The sequence below is a fragment of the Marmota marmota genome, unplaced genomic scaffold (genome assembly GCF_001458135.2).
Source record: "Marmota marmota marmota unplaced genomic scaffold, marMar, whole genome shotgun sequence".
Classification (NCBI taxonomy): Eukaryota; Metazoa; Chordata; class Mammalia; order Rodentia; family Sciuridae; genus Marmota; species Marmota marmota.
The window spans coordinates 52,267,549-52,290,450 of NW_025999990.1; the positions used below are offsets into that span (position 1 = coordinate 52,267,549).

Sequence of the window (22,902 nt, forward strand, 5' to 3'; positions counted from 1 at the left end):
AAGTGGAAGATGGGAAGATAAACATGAAATTTTGAATTCATGCATACTTTTTATATTCTATGTTCTAATACGACTGCTTATAATCATTTTCTCTTATGTGCTTCTTTGTTTTATTTTGCCCTAAAAGAGTTGACATTTCTAAGAAATATTTTGCCTAAAGACAATTTTCCTTTCTCTTAAGAAGCATTGTAAAATTAGGCTAGTATTATTTTCTTCCTTTCTTTCGACCCCTCCTTTCTCCTTCCCTCTCTCCCTCTCTTCCTTTCTTCATGACCCACCTCCCTATTTCTCTCTCCTGCACCCCTGCCCCTTGGGTGCTAGGGCTAGAAGCCAGGGCATTGAGCATGCTAAGCACACACTCTGCCACTGAACTATGCCCATAGCCCTGTTTCACTTTAGAAAAGCAGGTTATTGCCATATTATTGGTATTTTCTGACTTATGAGACAGTTGAGTAATCTTTACCAATTGGAAACCTGTGTCTATGTACATTAAGAAAACTTTCACTTTAAAATATGTAAGTTCATCCTCTAATGATTTTCTTATTTCTATTTTAAATTTAGAATAAACTTTTAGAAATAAACATCTGTTATTTTTAAATTTTGGCAGTTCCTTTAGCCTAACATTAATTTTTTTTCTTCTATTAGCAGTGGCACACACCTGTAATCCCAGGGCTTAGGAGGCTGGGACAGGAGGATTGTGAGTTCAAACTCAGCCTCAATAACTTAGGGAGGGCCTAAGCAACTCAGCCAGACTATGTCTTTAATAAAATACAAAAATGGGCTGGGGATGTCGCTCAAGTGGTTAAGCACTCCTGGGTTCAATCCCTGGTGTCAAAAAAAAAAAAAAAGGTTAAATACATTTTTTAAAAAGTGATCAGAGGGCTGGGTGTATAACTCATTGATATTGACTTGCCTAACATGCATGAGAACATGGTTTTGATCCCCAGTACAGGAAAAAAAAAAAAAAAGAGCAGATATTTATGAAGGTACACATAAAGATGGCATGTCTATAGGATGAAGGGTAAAATTATTTTACCATTGAGCTGAGTGAAAAAATATAGCATTAAACATAATATACTGCCTTTTCATTAAAAAAAAAAAGTGTGCCTACGTGAGTGGGGGTGGGGGTGGGGTATGTACACATCAGGTACTACTTTATTTTATATTTTATACTCTCCTGTAGGCAGTGCTCTTTAAAAAATGGGCTGTTTCTTTCTGTTCATCTTTATTGGTAAGTAGTTTTATATTCATGGAGACAAAATAATTGCTGTGCTCCCATGCACTACATCCATCTTCTTTCTTTAAACTTTCCCAGAAGCCAATGCAGCAACTATTTCTTTTGTTTCATTGGTCACAATTGGCTTATTTGGCATCTTAGCTGCAAGAGAGTCTGGGAAAGTGACTGCTTTTAGACACAACAGAAAATCAGGCTCTGTTAGGGAGGAGTATGGAATGTATCTTGGGTATTCAGTTAGAGTACCTGATGTGCACATACCTCACCCCCACCACCACTCACGTAGGCACACTTTTTTTTTAATGAAAAGGCAGTATGTTAAGTTTAATGTTATATATTTTTTTCACTTAGCTCAATGGCAAAATAATTTTACCCTTCATCCTATAGACGTGCCATAATTTATTTATCCAGGTCTTTCTTAGACATTTAAGTAATCTTTATTACTAGTGAAAATGTGTCCAGTGAACATCTTGGCACTGACATAAATTCCTTGATGTTAAAACTATATCCTTGTTGGAGAATATAATGCCAAGTGAAATAAGCCAATCCCCAAAACCAGGGGCCAAATATTTTCTCTGATAAGTGGATGCTAATCTATAATAGAAGAGGGCATGGGATAAGGAGAGGAAATCTGGATGGGGCAAAGGGGAGGAGAGAGGGGCCAAGCGGGTAGGAAAGATGGTGGAATGAGACATCATTATCCTAAGTATATGTATGATTGCACAATAGTGTGACTCTACTTCATGTACAATCAGAGAATTGAAAAATTCTGCTCCATTCGTGTACAATGAATTCATTGAAGAGCTTTCTACTGTCATGTATAACTGATTAGAACTAAACAAACAAAAAAACCTACATGACAGTAGGATTCAAATTAGAATAAGATATACTCCATGTATGTATTATATGTTAAAATATACTCTGCTGTCATGTATACCTAAAAAGAACAAATAAAATTTTTTTTAAAAGCTATATCAATCTCAGCAGTCATTCCCCCCCCCCTTCTTTCACTAAGGGGAAATGAACTTCTGGTAATAGTTACTTTAAAACAATTTTTTTTTGGTTGGAGATGGACACAATACCTTTTATTTATTTTTCATTTGGTGCTGATGATCGAACCCAATTCCTCACACATGCCAGGTAAGTGCTATACCACTGAGAGTGGTGACAAAAATTAGTGTGTAGAACCATAACTAAACTGTTGACTTTAGAATAGGCTCAGGAGCCTAATTATTTTTCAAAATCTCATAGCCATAAGATTTTCTGCTCAGGAAATATGATACATAGGATTATTTACAGAACTGGTCTGGCCAACAAGAATTAGGAGATTTCCCCAAACTCTGCTATGGAAAATTTCCCACATGGTAAAGATCAGTCAGAGGTTATATACTAAAGTATGAACTTTGGTGAAAAATTATTGACTAGGAATCAATTCAATGCCCTAACGTTAGAAAATATATGATTCTAAAAATGTGCTTCTTCTAATTCTTGGCATCATTTTAGTATTGTTGCATGGGGTGTTTTTTACACTATGCAATCTTTTGCTATAAAGTATATTTCCAGTAGGCTGTGGTAAACACAACTCTCCTAATCTTGAGGTTCTTAATTGTAAGTAAAAATAATTATTGAACCAAACTGCCAACTCTTGGCATCAATTTAAAAAAAAATTACATAATGAAACCAGTATTTTCCCTTAATTAACAATTTTTTGGAAAACATTGCAGCTTTTAGTGGAAGCTGGTTAATGCTCTTACTTTGAGAGATTGCAACTAGAAGAAAATGTAGTCTCAACATTGTATCCCACAGCTCTTATTAGCTCTGTACAAGAGCCATCACTTTATACCACAATTCCTTTGCAGGAGAGCTACTTTTGATTTAGGACAGTCTTTCTTTTTACATGCTACATGTAGTGCTCACAAACCTCCACTGTCATTCATGAAAAGAAGAAACAACAATCTAGTTTGTGTTATCATCAATCAAGAACCAAGGATTCCTCATACACAGGGTACCAAATAGAGTACTTAGAAGAATGCTGTTTCAATGGCAGAGCTAAATAAACTCTGAATCTACTCTAAGAATCTCGAAAAGTAACTTCAAAAAGATCAAACTTATTCCAACTAATTTAATTATATGACATAAGCAAATCCACAGCTCTTAAATAACAAAATCCAACAACCAAACATGGAAAATGCACAATGTCAGTATTCAGCCAAAAATTAATAGGGAACTGGAATGCAGTGATAGAGCATTTCCCTCATATGTGAGGCCCTGGATTTGATTCCTCGCATATGCATCGAAATGACCCATGACCAGAAGAAAATTAATTAACAAAATTAGAACTAGAAATAAAAATGTGATAAACTAGTGAACAAGTCTGTTTAATAGAGTTATAAATATTTTGTGTAAGTACATAAAATAGGGGGGGGCATGGCATAAGGAAAGAATGGGAGATACGTTTTGAAATTCCAAATTTTTTAAACTTCTGGAGAAATGAAAAATATAATACCTGAAATAAAAAAATACAATGGATGAGATGAACAAAGTAGACATTTGCAGAAGGAAAAACCAGTGAATTTTAAAGAAAGCAATAAGAAATGATTGAGGGTCAGAGTTATAGTTCAGTGAAAGAGTAAATGCTTTAGCACAAGACTCTGGGATCAATTGGGTGCATAGAGGGGGAAAAAAGAGGGTGGGGGGGAAGAAAAGAAAAAATTATCCGAAATGAAACAAAGAAGAGAAAAAATTACTAAAAAAATGTATCAACTATAAGTAATACCAGGTAGCCTCATAAATACAATTAGAGTCCCAGAAGAAGAGTAAGGGGAAGAACAACAGAAGAAGCATTTGATGAAAAAATGGCGAAATGAAAAAAACCTACGAACCCAGAATATCTTTCAGAAATGAAAGCAAAGTAAATATATTTTTCAAAAGCTGAAAGACAGAAAATTGGAACTGCATAAAAGAACAAGAAACTTTCAAAATGATTGAAAAGATCTTGTAGATATTATAATGTGTAAGTAAAACGTATGATAAATGTGGTACAATATCTAGAAGAGGGGAAAGAAAGCGTAGTTGTAAGTCAATATGAAGTGCAGGAAGTGATATGATTATTAGTTGAGGTGGATTGTGATAAGTTATAATGTGTACGCTGTTAATGCTAAAGCAGTCACTAAAGAAAAAGAGATAGCTAATAAAACAATAGTGAATATTAATAAAGTCATAAAAATATGTTATCAAGCTGAATGTGGTAGTACATCCTGTAATCCCAGCTACTCAGCAGGATGAAACAGGAGGATCACAATTTTGAGGCTAGATTGGGCAACATAGTGAGATCCTGTCTTAAAATAAAAAGGGGCGGGGGTATAGCTCAGTGATAGAGTACCCCTAATTTCAATCCCCAGAATCAGCAACAAACACATACTCACACACACTTCATTAAAAATAATCTTTTTTCTGCTTTCCAAAGCATTGTACTAGTTTGCATTTCCACAAACAATGTATAAGTGTTCCTTTTCCTCCACATGCTGGCCAGCATTTATTATTGTTTGTATTCTTGATAGTTACCAGACTGACTAGAGTGAGATGAAATCTCAATGTAGTTTTGATTTGCACTTCCCTGGTTGCTAGACATGTTGAACGTTTTTTGCATATAATTGTTGGCCATTTGTATTTCTTCTTTTGAGAAGTGTCTGCTTAGCTCTTTTGTCTGTTTATTTAGTTGAGATTTTATATGTTAAGATTTTTTAGTTCTTTATATATTCTAGATATTAATTCCATGTTAGAGAAGCAGATGGCAAATTTTTTTTTCTCCCATTCTGCAGGCTCTCTCTTCACACTTTTTAAAATTTCCTTTGCTGAGCAGAAGCTTTTTAATTGATGCAGTTCAACTCATTGATACTTGGTTTTATTTCTTGAGCTTAAAGAGTCATGTTAAAGCATTCGGTGCCTATGCCAACATGTTGGAGTGTTGAGACTACATTTTCTTCTAGCAGTTGCAATTTTAGTGGCCTATTTTAAGTTGCTAGAGAGATAGAGATCTAGTTTCATTCTTCCTACATGAGGATATCCAATACAACTATTCTGAAAAGCAGTAAGAGATTCCTCAAAAAACAAAGAATAGAAAATCAGCATACTATACAGCCAAATCAATGTTTATAGCAGTGCAATTCACAACAACCAAGTTGTGAAACCAGGGAAGGTGCACATCAACAGATAAATGGATAAAAATATGTGGTATACATACTACACAGTGGAGTTTTTGTTCAGCCATTAAGAAGAATGAAATTATGTCATTTGCTGGTAAATGGAATGAACTGGACATATTGTACTAAAGGAAATAAGTCAGAAGATCAAGGATTGAATGTTTTTTTCTCATATGTGGAAGCTAGAGCAAAATAAGGGGAAAAAATAGGGGACATCCCATGAAAATAGAAAAGATATTTGGTAGAGGAAGGGGATTGAGGGGAAAGGAGGAGAAACAGGAAATGGGAGGAACTGTTGAATGAAACTGACCAAACTATCTTATGTACATGTATGATTATACCACAGTGAATTTACTTTTACACATATCTACAAAGAATTAACTTTAAAAAACTATAAATAAATTGAAGGAAGACAGAGTAAAAGAAAGGGAACAGGGTTGGGAGGAGAAGAGGGTGAGAGGAAATATTGGGGACTAAATTGGAACAAATTATATTCCCATGCTTCGTGTATAATTATGTCAAAATGAACTCCAATATTTTGTATAACTGTAATGCACCAATAAATACACACACACATATAGGCAGCAAAAAATTGGAAAATGAGAAGAGACAGCAATATTAACAATTTAAGATCAACCCTCTAAATGACCACATTAAATGTTAATGTATATTTAAATTCAAAGGTTGTTAGAGTGAATAAAAAAAAGCAAGACTTGTCTGATGCTTAAAAGAAAAAATATTTTTATTAGTGCTTTAAAATTATACCTAATGGATTCATTATGCTATAGTCATACATCCACATAAGGTAATTTGATCAATCTCATTCCCTAATACCTTTTCTTTCCCTCCCTTCATCCCTCCCCTGAATTGCTTGCTCTATTCTACTGATCTCCCATGTATCAATGTTGTTATTTTATTAGTGCATTATGATTATATACACGCACACGTGTTGTATTTGCTTACGAACGTAGCATAATTTGATAGATTTTATTCCCCAGTACTTCCCTAGGCCATCCCTTCCTTCCTACCTCTTGATCCCCTTCTTCTACTGATCTTCCTTCTATAGAAATGCAATTTAATTATAAAGGCAAAGACAAGTCAAAAAGATAAAAACAATGAGATCCCACTACATACCTATTAGAGTGACCAAACCACTGACATCAAGTGCTGGCAAATATGTCAAGCAATGGAAACTCATTCATGACTGGTAGACGTGTGAAGTCATATCATCACTTTGGAAAAGAGTTTATCAGCTTTTTTACACAACTAAGCATACTCTTTGCATATGACTCGGCACCTGTACTCCTTGTGTTTACCCAAATGAGTTGAAACTTATGTCCAAACAACCTACTCACAGGTGCAGCTTTATTTATGATTGCCAAAATTGGAAAGCAATCAGAGTGTCACTTGGTAGATGAATGGAAAAATAAACTCTATATCCAGATGGTGAAATACTATTTGCCACTAAAAAAATAAGCAATCAAGTCATGAAAAACATGGAGGAAACTTAAATGCATCTTACCAAGTGAAAGAAGCCAATTTGAGAGGCTCCATTTTGTATAATTCTTACTGTATAACATCATGGAAAAGAATGAACCCTAATATAAACTATGGACTTTGGGTGATAATGATGTGCCCACATATTGGCTCATTCATTGCAACAAATGTACTACTCTAAAGAGGGATGTTGATGCTGTAGAAGGCTGTGGGTGTCTGTAGGGACATATATAGGAACTTTGTGTACTTTTCACTTGATTTTGCCATAAGCCCAAAAGTGCTATTATTTTTAAATTCTATATTTTCTAAAGTAAAAGAATGGAAAAAGATAACATCCTAATATTGATCAAATGAAAAATGGAGCCTTTATTAATATCAGTATATCAAAATACTAAACACTTACACATCTAGTAATAAAGCAAACATATAAAGCGTATAAACAAAAACATATAAAGCAAAAGCTGACAGAATCTACCCAGGTATGGTATTGTAAGCTTGTAGCTCCAGCTTCTTGTGAGGCTGGTGAAGAGTATGAGTCCAGCCTGAGCAGTAGGGTAAAACCCTGTCTCAAAAAAAGAAAAAGAAAAAGAAAAGAAAGGAAAGAAAGAAAAATCTTCTGCAGTTTAAATCTGAAATGTCCCCAAAGTCCCATGTTTTAAGGACTTGGTCACTAGGCTGGGGCACTATTAGGAGGTGGTGGAGCTTTTGAGTGGTGGGATCCAGTGGAAAGAAGTTAGATGATTGTGGATGTGCACTTGAAAAGGATATTGGAACCCAGACCATTCCTTCTCTCTCTCTGCTTCTTGATTGCTATGAGGCAAGCAGCTCACTTCTACTACTGTTTTAGTCAGTTATTTTACTGCTGGACCAAAAGACCTGAAAAGAACAATCAGAGGAGGAAAAGTTTTTTTGGGGGGCTCATGGTTTCAGAGGTCTCAGTCGATGGATGACTGTCTCAGTTGCTCTGAGTCCAAAATAAGACAGAATGTCATAGCAGAAGAATGTGGCAGAGGAAAGTGACTCAAGACATCATACGGGGAGGTGGGTAGAGCTCTCTGTACTACAACAAAATATACACCCCCAAGGTGTGCCCTCAATGACCCACCTCCTTCAGCCACACCCTAACTGCCTACATTCTCCATTCAGTTAATCCCCACCAGGGGATTAAGCACTGATCAGGTTAATACTCTCATAACCCAATCATTTCACCTCTGAACCTTCTTTCATTGTTTCACACATGAGCTTCTGGGGGATGCCTCGCATCTAAACCATAACAACCACACGCTCCCAACTATGGTTTTCTGCCTTATCATAAGCCTAAAATAATGGAGTCTAATGACCATAGACTGAAATGTATAAAAGACTTCAGATACTTCTTCAAGAAGAACTTATAGGGCTGGAGTTGTGGCTCAGTGGTAGAGCACTCGCCTAGCCTATGCGAGGCCCTGAGTTCGATCCTCAGCACCACATAAAAATAAATAAATAAAGGTATTGTGTCCAGCTACAACTAAAAAATAAATATATTTTTTAAAGAACTTATTAAGTACTTAGGTTACAAAAGTAAGTACTCAAACCAGTTAAGTAAGTTTTTATATTAGGAAACTAGAAAAATAAGAAAAATTAAACACAAAGAAAGCAGAAGGAAGGAAAGATATGAAATCAATGAATTAGAAAATTGAAGAACAATAAAGAAAAATTAATGAGACCAGAACCTGGTTCTCTCAATAAGATATAAAAAATTAAAAAGCCTCTAGCCAGTTATGTGGAATAAAAAAATAGACGATAAGAAATTATCAATATTATAAATGAAAGTGAATATCATTTCAGATCCTACAATGAAAGCCTAATGTATTATAGCCTAATACTATAACTATTTTATGCAAAACAAAATCTTATGGTTCGAAATAAAATGGAGAAATTATTTGAAAGACATAGCCAAGCAAATATCAAGAAGAAATAAATAGCTCGAACAGTCCTATAACTATTGAAGAAATTCAAATTACATTTTAAATCTTTCCCAAAAGGAAACCTCTAGGTCAAGATAGCTTCACTGGTTAATTCTGTCAAATATTTAAGGAGGAAATAAACCAATTCTGCACAAAGCAGGAAGCAGAAGAGAAATTTCAGAAAAGAAGAAAATAGAATGCTTTCTAGCTTGTGTTATGAAGACAACAACCCTATACCAAAAAGAAAAACAAATTACAAAAAAGTCTGCACTAACATTTCTCATGATTATAGTCACAAAAGTCCTTAACAAAAACTAAGCAAAACTTCCAAGCACAGTGGCACACACCTGTAATGCCAGTGACTCAGAAGACTAAGGCAGAAGGATCTAAGTTCAAGGCCAGCCTTATCAACTTAGTGAGACCCTGTCTCAAAATAAATAAAAAGGGCAGGGGATAGAGCTCAGTAGCTCAGTGGAAATCCACCCCTTGTTCAATCCCCAGTATTAATAGCAGTAGTAGTAGTAGTAGTAGTAGTAGTAGTACTAATTAGCAAACCCAAACCAAATCCAGCAATGTATCAGTATGATAATATAACAAAATGAGTTTTATTCCAGGAATAAATTTTCAGTTTAACAACTGAAAATCAGTGTAACTCACAATATTAAGAGACTAAAAAAGCAAAACAAGAACATCTCACTAGGTTCAGGGAGGCACTTGGAAAATTCAAGCATTAATCATCATAAAAATCATGTAGCAAAAGAGAAATACCAAAGAATTTCCTCAGTTGATAAAGGTATCGATAAATAAACTACAGATAATATTGTACCTAATGGTGAAACACTGAGTGCTTTCTCCCTAATATTAAAAGCAAGACAAGAAAGTCTTCTCTCACAAGTTCAATTAAACATTGGACAAGAAGTCCTGGATTAAAAAAAAAAAAAAAAAGTCCAGATCAGTTTTTCAAGGCAATATAGGCAAACAAGGTATATAAGAGGAAAAGAAGAAAAAAAATCTCTATTCAAAAATGGCATGAGCTTTATATAGAAAATCCTAAGAAATCTACCCTATCCTCCACACAAAACATACCAGGACTAATAACTTAAGTTTAGCAGAATCACAGAAAACAAGGTTAATGTACAAAAATTAATTGTATTTCTATATAATAGTAATGAGCTATTGAAATAAAAAATGAAAATTAAAATATTCAAATGTACTTAAGAAAGGAAAGACTCAACATTGTTAAGGTATCAATTTTTCTCAATCAATATTGAAAGTCGTCTATACCCAATTCCTGTTGCTACCCAAATAGGCATTTTTGCAGAAATTGATAAAGTAATTCTAACATTTTTAGAATTCCAAACAATCAAAATGGTCTAAAATTTAAAAAATAAAGGTGGAACATTTACACTAATTTCAATATTTAACTATAAAGCTATAGTAATCAAGATAGTATGGTAGAGAAATAAATACAGACATATATTAGTAGAACTAAATAGTTGTTGCAGAAATAGACCCACAGTCAATTGCTTTTTGACAAAAGTGCCAAAGAAGTTCAATGGAGATAAGGATAGTTTTGTCAATGAATAATGCTATAACAAGTTAGCAAAAATATGAACCTTTATTTTGTATGATATACAAAATATTTTAAAATAAGTGAAGACAGGGGGCTGCGATTGTGACTGAGTGGTAGAGCACTTGCCAAGCATGTATGAGGCACTGGATTTGATTCTCAGCACCACATATAAGTAAATAAAATAAATGTCCATTTACAACTAAAAAAAAGTGAAAACATAAATGTAGGGTTGAATGTATTAAACCTCTAGAAGAAAACAAGAGAAAATCTTAGTGACATAAAACTAGCCAAAGTTCCTTAATTAAGAGAGAAAAAGCATGATACATTAGAAAACATTTGATAAATTAAGGCTTACTAGGATTTAAACTTTTATTTTTCAAAGACAACAGTTAAGAAAATGAAAATGTAAGGCATCCACTGAAAGAAAATATTGGCAAAGTATATTTCCGATAAAATACTTGATTTCAGAATACATAAATTCTTACAACTCAATAAAACAAAAGCACAACTTATAACTAGGCCAAAATTTAAACAGAATCTTGACTAAAGAGGCTATGTACATAACAAATATGCACATAAAAGGATGCTCACCATTACTAATCACATGAAAATAAAATTAAAACCACAGAGGAAGGATAATAAAGATGCCTGGTAAATCTCTATTTTGCCTAACCTTTTTCAGGCAATAGCCAATCACATCAGTTTTAGGGACACACTGATTTATTTTTGTCAACCTATCTGTCAAATCCAGAGCAGGGGACACCAATGGAGAATTTTAAGTTATTTCTTAGCAGAGTTAAACACAACAAAAACAAACAAAAAGGATCCAATCTTTTGAGTTTTGTATGTAGTGTATTATATTTTCCAAAGTTGGCCACAATGATATCTCCCATTCCACATGCTCTAATACTGATACTCCTTTCATCTGGATGGGTTTGGGATTACAGCAAAAGTGACACAATGTGACTTCCAGAATTAGGTCATTAAAGGTATTCTTCCAGAATACTCAGGAGTCCTGAGCTACTGTATCAGCAGCCCAACCACAGAAGGCCACTATATTGAGAGGAAGCCCCAGTGCGCTCCTTCAAACCACCACCTGAGAGGATCTGTCTGAGACTAGGTGAAGCGAGAATAAGGCCCAGCTTACCCCAGCTGTTGTAAATGACCCCCAATTTCTCCCTTCCAGCTGAAGACTGACTACCAGAACCCAAATGGGAGACCTTAAGATGAAAACCACCCATCCTCACCTCTCCTGAATTCCAGACCCATAAAACACATGAGAGAATGAAATGATTATTACAGTTATAGACCACTGAATTTGGGGGTGATTTGTTATGTAGCAATAATAACTAAAAGATGGAACATACTAGTAAAAAATTTCTGTGGAAAGATAGGACTAGAAGCTACTTGAGCAGAGATTTACTTATATCTAACTCAAATTAAAATGCTATAATTTTCTTTATATCAGCTCTATCACCAAGGTTTTTGTTTTGTTTGTTTGTTTGTTTGTTTTTTATGGGCTTAAATTATTTTCCAAACTTGGGCAAGATTCATGTGTCTCCTTTACGAGACATTAGTTTATTAAAAGACCTGAGCACCTGTTTTGTGCCAGGCACAGGGCTGTGTTATCCATGAAGGGTCAGATTTCTGGTATGAGAAATCGTTATCAACTGACATGGGATCCTTTTGCTCAATTCAGGGTAGAAATTATGAAAAGGCAAAATATAGCACTTTTTGATGTTACTAATTCTTAGTGTCACCAACTCCCAGCTCTTAGTGCTATTAGCTACCCAAGGACTCTTGTGCTCAATTTAAAATAGAAATCAGGAAAAGGCAAACAATATAGTCCCTAGGAAGCCTTATTGGGGCTTCCTAGGGACTATATTGTGCTGGAGTACAAGGGAAACAGTGCACAAGGGAAGGGTTACCTAACTGTTCATTGGAGGACTTACTTGGACAAAAAGGGAGGTTGTGCAGGTGCAGTCGACTGTTGCACAGATCTCAGAATTTCTGTATACGCCTTGTCAGTTCTTTATTTTGCACCCAGGTTTCCACTTTACAGGGTGCTCTGTTTATGCACACTGGATTCATCTGTGTAACTTGTAGAGATGGTGGAGGTGCTCACTACTGCCACCACAGGAAGGTCATATGTGGTCAAGTTCCAGAAAATTGCTGCCTGTTGATGTTGTGGGAGAGCTTGGAGGAGCAGTCAGCAGCTCCTGAATCTGGTCATTGGTGGAAAGAATTCATCATATTAACTATTATCCAGCTCAGTCCAAAGCACTGATTGCAATGTGATATCTTCAATGCATAGAGGAAAAAAACCCAAAAAGTCCAAGTACCAGACTGACTCTGATTTAGATTTTAAAATGAAGTTAAAGTCAACCAGTCTCTTAGTTTGCATAGCACAACATTGTCACAACTCTCTCTTCTTGGTCTTGCTCCTCCTTGTATCTTTAGTGCTGAGCCTTATGCAAGACAGACAGCTGGTGCTCAGTGAATGTGTGTTGAATGAGTACATTAACACTGGGGTCCTGACTGCTGCTACTGTGTTGACCAAAAAATCCCCCATGTTTTGATTACTGTCACCACATCCCTGGGAAAACCCCTGGCTCTCCTGCTTCCTCATGTTCAGCTGCCCCTTGAGGTCCCTAAGTTCTCTTTTTTGTTGTGGTTGTGGTACTGGGAATTGAACCCAGAGACCCTGTACCACATCCCAAGCTCTCCTCCAACTTTTTTGGGGACAGGGTCTCTTTAAAGTGCTTAGTCTGACCTCAAATTTGCAATCCTCCTGCCTTTCCTGGCTGTAATGTCTCTTGCAATTCTCCCAGGTGTGGAGAGTCTCTGTGGAAGTTATGCTGTTGTGTGTATAATCGTGAAAGGCCTGGGATGCTCCCACACATGTATACATGCCTTCTGACCCTGCCTTGCCTGCCCTGCAGACCAATTGCTATTTTACTGTTTGTGGAATCTCATCAAAGCCTACTCTTTCCTGTTCACTTTCAGTTGGAACCACTGTTAGCTGGTGTACAGCAGTATCTGTATTGGAGCAGAGAAGTGTGCCCCCTTTTCCTGGTACTAAAATGTCAAATATCATATTGTGGCAATCAACAGCCTAACTACACATGTGCAGTTCCAGAGGAAAATATTCAGAAGGGCTCATCACAATGAAATTACAGAACCCCAGAGCCTGACCTTCACGAGGATGATTAGGACTACATCCTAACACCTGTGGTGAAGGTGAGAGAAGGCGAGTACCTGCAGCTATCCTATCACTTTGCCTCTAGCTGAATTCACTCTATTGTGTCTCTCTCATTCCTCGCCCCTTTCCCCCACGAAGACCTGGCCTTAAAAAAAAAAAAAAAAAAAAAACTAGCTTGCAATGACCTAAGGAAATTGGATATGTGTAGAGAATTGCACAACTTGAAACACATTATTTTGGCCTCTCACAGAAAAGCCAAGGTGTTTTATGTGATTCCCCCTGGGTGTGATTCTATGTTTTAGGTGGGGTGCTGAAGACAGCATCACCTATACCAGGTAAGGGATGATGAGTGTGACTCTTGGTTTTCTTCCTGCTTTTCTGGGCTGCTCTTGCCAGCCTTACTTTGGAGACTTTCCCAAGGCTCAGTGTCTCTGTGCTCTCTCCCTTGGGGAATTCACTCACTTCTGTGGCTTTCAGGATCACTATCATGCAAATTACACCTAAATTTAAATCACCAATCCAAACTTCTCCTCTAATCATCAAGCTCTATATCCGTCAACCTCACTGACATGTCCATTTGGATGCCTAATAAACATGTCTAACTTGACCCACACTCTTGATTTCCTTTCCTTAATGTGCTTCCTTTCATCTGCGATCCACTAAATGAAACAACCAGTAACTCAAGCCAGAAGACTAGACGTCATTCCCAATCTATCCCTGACACCTTTCCGCTTTGGATCTGTCACCAGGTTTCTTGTTCCTATTAAAAAATACAATCATATCCATCCTTCCCCACTGCCACTATGCCAGCCCCACCAGCCTCATCTCAACAACCTAACTGGTTTCCTGCTCCAGTTATACCTACCTCAAATCTAGTTTCCATACAGTAGCCAGAGTCAATCTTTCAAGAATTTGAAATCTATAGATGCCATGTCCTGTTGAACTTAGAGTCCAAACCAGGCATGATCTGGTGCCTTCTGCCTTTTTTTTTTTGTACCAGGGATTGAACCCAGAGGCACTTAACCACTGAACCACATCCCCAGCCACTCGGTATTTTTCAATTTAGAGACGGGGTCTCATTGAGTTGCTTAGGGCCTCGCTAAGTTGCTGAGGCTGGCTTTGAACTTGTAATTCAGACTCCTGAGCCGCTGGGATTATGGGTATATACCATCGTGCCCAGCTCTCCTACTTGTTTTTAGTTCGTGTTTGTTTTTATGCAGAGCTGGTAATCAAACCCAAGCACTCATGCATGCTAGGGAGATGCTCTACCACTGAGCTACACCTCTAGCCCTCCTGCCTGCCCACCCCCAGCCCTTTCTTCTCTTAGAGACTTGCTGTATGCTATTCCCTCTGCCTAGAATACATTCTCTAAGTCTGGCTTCCATGTCACTTCCACAAGGACACCTTCCCTATCATTATATCTAAATGATGCTCTCCCTGTTATTCATCCTCCTGGCATGCTTCTTATTTCCTTCAGAGAACTATCCTATTTTTGCAGGGTGTATGTGTGTCAAGGATTTGAACCTAGGGATGCTTAACCACTGAGTCACATCCCCAGTCTTTTTTAATTTTTAATTTTGAGAGATAGTCTTGCTAAGTTGCTTAGGGCCTCACTAAGTTGCTGAGGCTGGCTTCAAACTTGCCATCCTCCTGCCTCAGCCTCCTGAGACCCTGGAATTACCAGCATGTGCCACACAAATGACCCTATTTTGTAATTATAGACTTAGTTGTTGATCTATTTGTTGTCAGTTTCCCTCCTTCCCCAACACACACTGAACTGTAACTCCAAAAGTCAGGTATAATTTTATTCATCATCATAATTATTGTGGCAATAACTGGTGCTTCTTGAGAGCCTACTGTGTGCCAGGCACTTGGCATTATCTCATTTAACTCTCAAAATAATCCTATAGAATTGTTATTATCTCCATTTTGCAAGTGAGGACACTGAGGTATAGAGATATTGGGTTATTTATCCTGAATTACAGACCTAACATAAGCTAGTGCCTAATGCAGAGATTGGCATGTAACAGATCCTGCAACTATTTGTCAAGTACATATTTTTGTTGAATTATCCATTTCATAGAATCCACATGGGAGAAATTTCTTTTAAACATTCCTATTAGGAAAAGTAATATTTCTAATTTGTTTTTTATATAAATACTGTGGAGGTTGAGGATTGATCTCTCTCTCTCTCTCTCTCTCTCTCTCTCTCTCTCTCTCTCTCGTTTGCAAAGATATCTATAGATGACCATAAAAAGTCACAGGAATATAGTAGGAATATACATGAAATTTTTGCTAGGGAATAAAAGTATTACATTATTTTTAGATTTTCCCCAGTCAAGAATGTATTACTGCTGAATTTGGGTAGGTGGAAGCAAAAGTAAAAGTAAATTAATAAATATTTTAAGTAAATAAATAAGCTTGTCTACATTGGTAGACAACACTCAGCCACATGTTAAATTTTTTTATTTTGCGAAGCCTTTGAGGCTTCTAAGAACATTTGTAAATATTCCAATGGCTCCAGATGACCCTTTGCAAATACTTTTTTGCTGAAAGAGCATTTTCTTTCAGTTGGTGGGGCTATGAGTTAGCTAGCAACTTGGCAGCTGCCAGTCACTGAGTCTTGCTCTTGCCTGGTGGGTTAACAACTCAAGTTCATTGCAGAGAAAAGCACAAGGACTTAGGAATTCAAACACAAAGAAGGCAAAACACCCTAAAGAATTTCTATTTTCTTTTTGTTTAAAACAGGAAGATGTGATAGGCCTTTGAAAGTAGTTCTTTTTCTTTCCTTATTCTTCTGATACCTTCTCAGCAATTCACTTAACAGAGGAAGGACAGAGTGAAAGCAAGAAAAAGGAGGTTTCTCCTCACACAACCTTCCATCTGTAACAGCTCTTACCTGGCATAAGAACTGCCGAGAAGCTGAGAAACTAACTCATTTGATTCCGAATTTGTGAAACAAATCAGCTAATTTTTTTTTCCCCTTCGTCCAGGTATTGGAGATTGAACATAGGGGTGCTTTACCAGTACACCTTTAAAAGCTCTTTAAAAATTGCTTTTTAAAGAGCTTTTAAAAGACCTTATTTTGACATAAGGTCATGTTAAGTTGCTCAGGTTGTCTTTGAACTTGCCTGCTTCAGCCTCCTCATAACTGGGATCATGGGTGTGTGCCACCACCACTCCCAGCTCAAATCAGATGATTGAATTCATTTACTCAAGTAAAAAAGAGAAGAGACTGGAACTCTGGACTCGGCACCAGAATTCCAGCCCACCCATAGTCAGCTGACAGAATAGTTTTCAATTCCACTGGGCTGTAGGGCCACAGGAAGGACAGCTGCCCTTGTGGAACCCTCCTACAGGCTAGGACTGGGGCTCTGTCCTGTCCACCTTTTATAGAATCAGCAATGTGGTGCTCAGAAGTAGAGAGTCCAGACCAATTAAGGGCACAGAAAAACTGTTGCTTGCCCTCTTGCTCCTTCTCCTCTGGGGTGGATTGGCTGAGACAATGGGCAGACCAGAAGTGGGAGTGTTGTAACATTCTCAAAAACCTTGAGATGAGTGCTGTTGTCAACAGCTAAGAGTTGAGTGATGCTGTCACACTGCAATGGATGATTATCACGTTCTTTCAGGCTCTGGTATCTGGCCCTATCCTTCTCTTTCCTTCTCATTGTCTCCTTCCACAGTCTCTTCAGCCACAATTGCTACTTTCTAACCTCCTCTCCGAGCAAATTTTATTCTTCCTTTGAGTCTCTTCACTGTTGAATCTTTCCTCAGACACGCTGCTCCAAGACTGTGCAGAGATGAATCCCCTTTGATTTCTGGTCACAGCCTACATGCCAGCTCATTGAGACCTTTCAGAGCCACATACCTAGTGGCTGCCAGCTCTCTCTGAGAGCAGCTCTGTTTTGTTTCACTCTAGCACTTGTTCTTCTCTTTACATGTATTTAAGTTCGTGGCCTTGTCCTCATCCTTCTAGATTTTGATCTCTGAGAGTACAGGGACCTTGTCAGTTATTTTTAGCACTGCACTCAGGAGGAACACAACATTTGCACAGGGTGAGTGCTGAGGGCACAATTCACATGAAGAAATTAGAGGGTCTTGGACCTCTTTTCCCACCTGTGAGCAGCTCCCAGGGCAGACATACATGTTAATCTAACCAGTGCATACTGGGTGCCAGGCAAGGGTGATGCCAAGATTGCCACGTGGGCAGATCTTCCTTGGCTCCCGTACTTCCAGAAGAATAGTCCTACCAGTCACTGCAGTCCCAGTCCTCCCCAAACTGCCAGTCACTCCCAGTCCTGCCAGTCACTGCAGTCCCAGTCCTCCCCAAACTGCCAGTCACTCCAGTCCTAGTCCTCTCTAATAAACACATTTATTAGGGTGTACTCAAGGCAGTGGCTTGCCAAGTTACAAAGGGGCAAAGATGCCATGTCTGCTAGCTCCAGAAGCAATAAAAGATGGCTTAAAAAGGCTGTATCACTTCCCTACTATCTCTTCCCTTTGGTGTCCAATTCACTCATGAGGTCTCATCACAGCCAGAATAATGACCCCAAGCTCACTTTCAACTGAGGACCCTGAGGCTCCAACAAGAACGATTTTTGTCCCTGGACACTGGAGATGAGTGACCCAGGCTCTGCCAATTTTGTACTATATCAAGAACTCAGTCTCCCAAGTCTCCAGGTCATTTTCTGTTCAAAAGGTGTAGAAAGCATTTCCCAAGGCCCTCAGGGTGCAGTAAATCATGGGTGGATAAACAAAGACAATATATAGATACTTCCCCAAACCTTTCGATTTTTGCTGTCACCTAAGCTAGGCACTCCAAATTATATAAGAAGAAGCTGAGTTTTTCTCTTTTGCAGCTCCCTACACACTGGAGAAGGTTATTCATCCTATTTCCAGGTTCCCAGGGCAAGTGGTAGAGAAATCTTACTTGATTGTGTCAGCTAGAAGCTTCCTTGAGGACAGCTTCAATCCGGGTAGGAACCCTGAGGATCTCCTGCCCATTATTCTCTCATCTCTTCCACTCTCCATACTATGGGGCCCAGATGTGTTGCAAAGAGACTGGATATATCTCTGTTCCATGGCAGAATTGTGTCTAGCTCCTTTTTCTTTTTCCATTGTTATTTTCCCCAGTATATGCTTCTCCTAGGGCCTTGGTAGGACTTATCTGTGTTAATGTGTACTTGTGGGTATGCAAAAAAGAAAAAGTTCCACATAAGTGGGTATAGGTGGGGTACCCCAGGATTCTAGAAGTTCTCATTTCCAAAGAAAAGTACATAAGCCTGTTGAACCCTGACTAGAAGATACAAAGTCTCCCTTCTCCCTCAAACTCTACCTACTTCTGATACCCTGAAGTAGTACTTGCCTCTCCAGTGGGCCTCAGTTTCCCAGTTTTCCCATGAGAAGTTGAATGCTGAATTGTTTCAGCCACAGATCAGCATGGGCTTGGCCAAAATTCTCTACCCCTGGGTTGTTTGTAGCACGGGCATGGTCAGGGTGTTTCTGGGCCTCCCTCACTTGGGAACAAACAGACATATCCCACACTGCACAGTCAGATCTTGATTTTATGGTCAGCCTTGTACACGGGACCCTTTGAGTGTTCCCAGACAATGCAAGCATGTGGGCCCAGTCTTCCCCTGTCCCACTACCTATGCACAGGGAATACTCAGCATTGTTCCTGTCCTCTGGAGCAGGAGGTTGTGCTAGCCTCACTCAACACTTGTACTGATGGTAGGGAACTGGTAGTTTCCCAAAGAAAACCTGAGACGCTGTTAGAAGTGGAAGACCTGGATGTGGGCTTAGAAAAAGAACCAGACTTCAGAATCATATAGGTCAGTTCTACTCCTGCCCCATCTCCCACTTTGCAGATTGGAGACATGTCCCAGAGAAGTGATGTGTTCATCTGACATCCAACAATGATTCCATGGTAAATCTAGTGCTTCAGTTAGGTTTATATTTGCCTGCATATAGCAAAAAACCCCAAATAATTGTACTGCACACTAGGGAGAGATTTCTTTCTTTCTCATATAGAAGAATTATAGGTGGGCAGTCTATGCTGACTCTGGACTATCCATGTCAATCATGATCATTTGTCTTAAATTTCATCTGAGTAAGTGGTTTCGATTCTCTATGCTGTCTTGTGGCTCAAGATGATATAGGAGCTCCAGCCTTGTCTAGCTATGATGTGCACTTCAAAGACAGGAAGGAGAAAAGAAACATCAAAGGGTCTCCTACAGCTATGTCAAGTCCATCTAAACACACTCCCCCAAATCCCAGGGATGCTTGTATTCACATCCAATGGCCTCAAATTCTATAGTCACTGTTAGTAAAGAGAGGTCATGGATTATGGTCACTTATTGGTGACCAAATTATTTTCTGTAGTTAAAAAGAAAGGAAGAATAAAACCAGGTTTTATTCTTATTCTAGAATGTAGAATATTCTATTCTACATGGTTCTGGACAATGTTTTTTTCTGAATTCTAAATTCAAAGATGAAGAAGAAGAAATGGGAGTTATTCCAGGTGAATAGTGCCTTTGTTTACCAAACAAAGCTTCCCTTTTCATTTTCCTTGGTGATCATTCACTAGCTAGGTTTCTCTGGGTTCCATTCTCATACTGTGTAATTTAAGATTGGTTAGTTGGAGAGCCCCCCTCGATGACGAGGAGAAACGTGAGAGTGGAATAAAGATGTAATTACTTATATCCTGGAAAGAGGAAAGGGTTATATACATGTCCAGAGGTCACACACCTGGAGGTCAGAGAGCAGGTGGAAAAGAGAGAGAGAGTAGGACAACAGGAGGGTGATCAAAAACAAGAAGACGTGATGCCTTTTCTCCTGGTGAGGTGTTACCTTCAGGTACACCCAGCACAAGGCTGGGTATGTGGGTGTGTGGTGATTCTTTGTCCTCAACTCGAGGAACAGAGATGAGAACTTTCACTTTAACTACATGACCAAACCAAAAGGAATGCCAACGCTACATATTTGCCACAGGCTCCAACATGTCTACAGATGATATCTGATCAATGTCATCAGGCTCCACCATGATACTTAATATATTTTTTTTTGATGCTTAATTTTTGATCTGCTAATAGTCACATACCTGTTAGGGCAGGTTAGCAAGTATCTGCCTGTGATATCTCATCATCTTTCTTTTCAGTAATTTTATATAGGTAAGAGGAGTATTTGGAGCTATTCAATTTAAAAGCTGATTCTGTATGTTTTACTTTTCATTAACTATTATGTGGAAGTATATGTGGAAAGAGGGAGAGGATTTTACTACAGAAGTGATTGGAAAATAAAAATGTTTAATAAATCTCCTGTTATCTAATGAATATTATTTTAACATGAATTTAATAACACAGTAAATCAAGTAATGAAAACTATTTCTAATGCCAAACTTAGGAACTGTAGTGAAGACTTTATTTTATTTCTTTTTTTACAGCTTTATTGAGATATAAGTCCTATACCATATAATAGATTTCTTTAGAATGTAAAATTCAATGGTTTTTTTTGACATGTTCAAAGAATTCTGGTTCATCAATTTTAGAACACTTTCATCATTTAAAAACAAACAAACAAACAAACAAACCTTTAAACAGTCACCATCTCCCTAACTGGTCCCCCTCCTCCTGTCCTATGGAAACCACTGATCAACTGTCTCTCTATGGATTTGCCCATTCTGGAGAGTTTAAGTAGAACCATACAACACGTGACTTGATGTGTCTGACTTCTTTCACTCAGCATGCTTGCAGTGTTCATTTATATATATATACAATCAATCAATAAGTACATGAAAAAATGCTCACCATCTCTAGCAGTCAGAGAAATGCAAATCAAAACCACCCTAAGATACCATCTCACTCCAGTAAGATTGGCAGCCATTATGAAGTCAAACAACAACAAGTGCTGGCGAGGATGTGGGGAAAAGGGTACACTTGTACATTGCTGGTGGGACTGCAAATTGGTGCAGCCAATTTGGAAAGCAGTATGGAGATTTCTTGGAAAGCTGGGAATGGAGCCACCATTTGACCCAGCTATTCCCCTTCTTGGTCTATTCCCTAAAGACCTAAAAAGAGCATGCTACAGGGACACTGCTACATCGATGTTCATAGCAGCACAATTCACAATAGCAAGACTGTGGAACCAACCTAGATGCCCTTCAATAGACGAATGGATAAAAAAACTGTGGCATTTATACACAATGGAGTATTACGCAGCACTAAAAAATGACAAAATCATGGAATTTGCAGGGAAATGGATGGCATTAGAGCAGATTATGCTAAGTGAAGCTAGCCAATCCTTAAAAAACAAATGCCAAATGTCTTCTTTGATATAAAGAGAGCAACTAAGAACAGAACAGGGAAGAAGAGCATGAGGAAAAGATTAACATTAAACAAAGACGAGTGGGGGGAGAGAAAGGGAGAGAGAAGGGAAAGCATATGGAAATGGTAGGAGACCCTCAATGTTACACAAAATTACATATAAGAGGTTGTGAGGGGAAAGGGGGGGGAACAAGGGAGAGAATTGAACAATAGCAGATGAGGTAGAGAGGGAAGATGGGAGGGGAGGGGTGGGGGGATAGTAGGGGATAGGAAAGGTAGCAGAATACAACAGTCACTAATATGCCATTATGTAAAAACGTGAGTGTGTAACCGATGTGATTCTGCAATTTATATTTGGGGTAAAAATGGGAGTTCATAACCCAATTGAGTCAAATGTATGAAAGATGATATATCATGAGCTTTGTAATATTTTGAACAACCAATAAAAAATAAATAAATAAATAAAAAATTAATAAAAAAGTCTACTGATTGTAAAAATAATAAAAGCAAACACTTGGTGGGTGAAGATAGTTTTGTCTATGCTTGCTTGCATACTTTTTCAAAAGCTTTTAGAACCAATTTATGATTTATTCCCTTTAAATTGAACCAAATTTTTATTTATCACATTTACAACATTTGATATCTTGATAATAATAATAATGGGTAATTCTATTGTTCATTGTGTAAAGCCTGCTACATAACTGTTTCACTTAATTCTCCCAACAATTCTAGGAGGTAATGAGTGGGGTTATTTCCAGTGTAGAGATGAGGAAACTGGCCTGAAGTATAGCCCCAGTGGTCTTATTTATATTCTAGGTCAATTATTTTTATCTGTTGCTGTGATTGACATGTCTTTGTCTAGGAACTAGAGTTATGACTAAGGAGTAGAATGAGGGAAGCTAGAGTTGGGGAATACCTTCAACTGTA

At 37.9% G+C, this 22,902-nt stretch overlaps 1 protein-coding gene across 1 annotated transcript in view; it reads left to right on the plus strand.

Moving 5' to 3' along the window:
- Nucleotides 1–22,902, plus strand: part of Ankrd12 (ankyrin repeat domain 12) — a 149,130-nt gene that overhangs the window by 124,552 nt on the left and 1,676 nt on the right. The window lies entirely within an intron of this gene.